Source organism: Saccopteryx leptura, chromosome 3, assembly GCF_036850995.1.
Source record: "Saccopteryx leptura isolate mSacLep1 chromosome 3, mSacLep1_pri_phased_curated, whole genome shotgun sequence".
In the NCBI taxonomy this organism is placed as follows: domain Eukaryota; kingdom Metazoa; phylum Chordata; class Mammalia; order Chiroptera; family Emballonuridae; genus Saccopteryx; species Saccopteryx leptura.
The window spans coordinates 112,845,848-112,850,439 of NC_089505.1; positions in this window are offsets into that span (position 1 = coordinate 112,845,848).

Consider the following 4,592-nt stretch of genomic DNA (forward strand, 5'->3'; position numbering starts at 1 on the left):
CTCTGGAATTAGACAGTCCTGGGCTTGAGTTCTGGCTGTACCTCTAAATAGATGTATGATCTGGGGAATGGTGGTCACCTTCTCCAAGCCTTAATTTCCTATTTGTAAAATGGGAAAAATAATAGTATTTAACTAATATATGATTAATTATCTTTCTGTGTAAATTCTAACAAATTACTGCAAACTTCATGGGTTTAAATGGCACATATTTCTCACCATTTCTGTGGGTCAGGAGTTTGGGCATAGCTGAGTTGGGACATTGGAAGGACACACACCTTGATTGGACTACAATCAAAGAGTCAACAGGAGGTGTTCTCAGCTGGAGGAAAACTGGGGAAGAATCTGCTTCCAAGTTCACTCAGATTGTTGGCAGAATATAGTTCTTTGCTAGTGTAGGACCAAAGGCTCTGGCTTCTTACTGGTTGTCTGTTAGAGGTGGCCCTCCTCTCCTAGACGTCACTCACAATCGCCGGCCATGCGGGCTTCTCCAATATGGCCACTTATTTCATCAAGACTGCGAGGAGAGCCTCTGTCCCCAGCCTGCAAATATGGAGACTTATATAACGTGACATAATCATGGGAGTAACACCCATCGTCTTTGCCATATTCTATTGGTGAGAAGCAGGTCACTCATGGGGGGGGGGGACTGCACGAGGACACGAATGCCAGGAGATGGTGATCACCTTCAAGTCTGTCCAGCATTCTCGACACTGACAGCTTGCCTCTACTCCATGCCAGACACTGTTCTAAGTGTTTCCTATGAACTACCTCTTTTGATCTTCAGAACAACCCCATGCTGTGCGATAATCATCGCTACTGTGCTGATGGAGAAATGGCAGTGCAAGAGGTTCAGTAACAGTTACATCATTGGGGGCAGGTGGAGTTTGTATGTGGGCCATGTACTTTGGTTCTGGGACCTAGACTCTTATCTACTTGTGAAGATAAGGCACAGTACCAAGTTCAGGTCCTGGTACAGAGCCTAGTAAGCATTACGCCCCAGTAACTCAGTCTTCTTTGGCAGCCTCTGCATGCACCTTGCACCCACGTGGAGGCCAGAGCCACAGCGCTTCGCAACCCTAGAATCACTGGACCCAAGTCCCAGAGCACAGGATAGCAAAATGGGGCCATGGAGGAATGACATTGTGTGCATTTCCTTTACCTGAAACACTCCCAGCCCAGAGCTATTGATTTCCCAGCATCAGCTCAACAGTCACTTGTTTCCTATTGCTTTTGTAACAATTACTATAAATTTTGTGGTTTAAAACAAGACAAATTGGTTATCTTACAGTCAGAAATCTAAGGTGGGTCTCACTGTGCCATAATTGAGGTGTTGGCAAGACTGTTTTCTTCTCAGTGGTCGGCAAAGTGCGGCTCGCGAGCCACGTGCGGCTCCTTGGCCAGCTTAGGAGTACCCTAATTAAGTTAATAACAGTGTACCTACCTATATAGTTGAAGTTTAAAAAATTTGGCTCTCTAAAGAAATTTCAGTCATTGTACTGTTGATATTTGGCTCTGCTGACTAATGAGTTTGCTGACCACTGTACCTAGATGATCAAGGGGAGCACCTGGTCCTGGTCTTTTTTCCCAGTTTCTAGAGGCCACCTGCATTTCTTGGCTTGTGGTGTCTTCCTCCATCTTCAAAGTCAACAATGGTCATTTCAGTCTTTCTTACATTGCCTTACTCTGATACCCACTCTTCTGCCTCTTGATTCCACTTTTAAGGCCCCTTGTGATTATATTGGACCCACCCAGATAACCCAGAATAATCTCTGTACTTTAAAGTCAGCTTATTAGCAAACTTAATTTCATCTGCAACCATAATTTCCTGTTTCCCATGTAGCATATGCAACAATTTCATGGATTTGGACATTGTTATGGACTGAATGTTTGTGTCCTCCCCTCCTCAAATTCATATGTTGAAATCCCAGTGTGATGGTATTAGGGGTTACTAGGGGTCTTTGGAAGGTAATGAAGATTACATGCGGTCATGAGGGTGGAGTCCTCATGAATGGAATCAGTGCCTTTATAAAAGAGACCTCAGAGAGCTCCCTCATGCCTTCCCCCACGTGAGGACACAGTGAGAAGACACTGTCTATGAACCAGGAAGCGGACCTCCATGAGACACTGACTCTGTTGGCACCATGATCTTGGTTTTCCAGCCTCAAGAACTGAGAAGTAAGTTTCTGTTGTTTAAGCCACATGGTGTATGTTATTTGGTTGTAGTAGCTCAAACAGACAGACATGAGTATCTTCGGGAGGTTCATTCTGCTGCCCACCAGCCTCCCTCAGGGGGTCCGAGTTGGGTGCTGTGCCCAGTTCCCACCTGGCATCCTTCGCTTCTCCATCACCACTTGACTTAGCTTTATCCAGGGGTTTCAAGCTCCTATGGCCTTAAGGGCCAGGAGTTAATATAAATGAATTCTCTGAGCGTAGGATATGAGTGGTGGCATTGTGGCAAAAGAAAATCTGTTTTAAACTTTAAAATTTTTGGTTTTTTTTATTATCTGTTTAGAAATTAAATTTAATGGGGTGTATTGGTCAATAAGAATACATAGGTTTCAGGTACACATCTCTACAATATTTGAAATGTTGATTGCGTTGTGTGCCTAACACCCGAAGTCAAATCATTTTCCGTCACTGCATAGCCGTCCCTCTTTATTCCCCTCTCCCACATCCCCCTCCCTCTGGCAACCACTTCACTTTTATCTACGTCCACGAGTCTCATACAGTCCTTAGCTTTTCTGATTTACTTATTTTACTCAGTATAATGTTCTCCAGGTCCATCCATGTTGTCATAATTGGCAATATATCATCATTTCTAATTGCTGAGTAGTATTCCACTGTATATATGTACCACATCTTCTGCATCCAGTTCTCTATCAAGGGACACTTTGGTTGTTTCCATGTCTTGGCTACTGTGAATAATGCTGCAGTAAACACGGGGGTGCACGTGTCTTTACATACCAGTGTTTTCTAGTTTTTTTGGTAGATATCCAACAGAGGGATTGTTGGGCCATATGGCAGGTCTATTCTTAATATTTAGATTTAAAAATTTTTAAACATTCTGCTGTAAGGCCAAGTAAAACCTTCCGTGGCCACATTCAGCCTGCAGGCTGCCAGCATGCTCCTGAGTGCCCTGTTAGACTAGGAGCACCTGTGGTTGCTGCAGGGAAGCCGGCACCTCAGCGAAGGGCAGAGGCACACCCCGGGCAGCCCAGGCAGGCAGAGCTCTCCTCCTCAGGCCAGTGCTGGGCATATATACCAGCCCCACTTGGGCTCTTCTAGCCAGGTGCTTGTGCAGGACAGGGCCGGCACACTGTCCATGGTCCTGTCTTCGGCGCCTCACGTAGTGCGTGATCCGTAGCACGCATGTGGACTAGATAGTAGTTGAGTATGTGATTGAATGAAACCCAGCGCCTTCTCTCTCACTCTCACCCTATTCAGGGATACGTGACCTCCTTCTAAAGAGCTTAGTTTCTCTTGACAGGCGCCAGTCACGGACACAGGCACCGAGCATGTGCGGATGTGTCTGTGTGTGTGTGTGCGCGGGCACGCGTGCATGCATTAATCATGGGTTTCAGTGACTTGGAACCTGAGGTCTTTGCACTTTTGCAGGAAATCAACATGACTTGTGACCAAAAGGCTGGGCCCAGGAGCTGGCACCCAGAGGGGCTCCCGCCTGTCCTGTCCTTGCCGCTGCCCCAGTCGCTTCCTTCCTCCCCCCCCCCCCCCCCCGTTTGAGATTCCCTGGAGGTCGGGCCTGGTGTAATTACAGGGTATCTGCTGCCTCCCTATAAATCTAATAGACTTTTTGGCCTTGTCAGATTAAAACTTACCTATCAACCCGCCGCAGTCCTCTAGATCTCCCTAAATCTGTACTTGGGAGAGAATTTATGATCAGGAATTGCATTTTGCAAAATGATTAAAGTTGCCAAACAGCCATAAAAAGTTGCAGGAGGAGATATGGTTTTTTTGAAAGTCTGCTTAATTTATAAGGGGTGGAAGGTTTATTGTCATTTAGAGTCCACAGCAAGGAAGCGATGGAGCGTTGGGCGGCAGCTGTGCACAGCTGCTCCCGCTTTATGCCTTTTACATGTTTTTAAATTGCCCTGTTTGAATCTGGCCTTCCTGCAGTAGCTGAACCGCTCCAGCGGCCCGGTTTGCAGGAGAGACGCTGCTCCCCTGCCCTCTGATACTTAGCCCTGTTCGTCTCTGCTGTCCCCTCCCCTCTCCAGTCTGCCTTCCCGTTTCCAGCTGATCTAACTCCACGCTGACCGCTTCATCCCATCCCACAGTCCTGAGCTGGCTCCCCAAACATTAACCAATACTCACGTATATAAAAGCTTTTAAGTTTATAGGCAATTTTACAGGTAGGATCTTAGTACTTATCATCCTAGATTAAATGATTAAATGAGATAAACCATATTAAAGCTCTAAACACAAGGCTGCTACCTAGTGAGCTAATAAATAGACTTAGGGATTCCATTTGCTGACCACTTATCAGGGGCCAGGACCTCTGCTCTGAGCTTCACATGCACTAATACATATAATCGTTGCTGCCACCCTATGAGGTAGCTGTTCGTTGTGGCTAT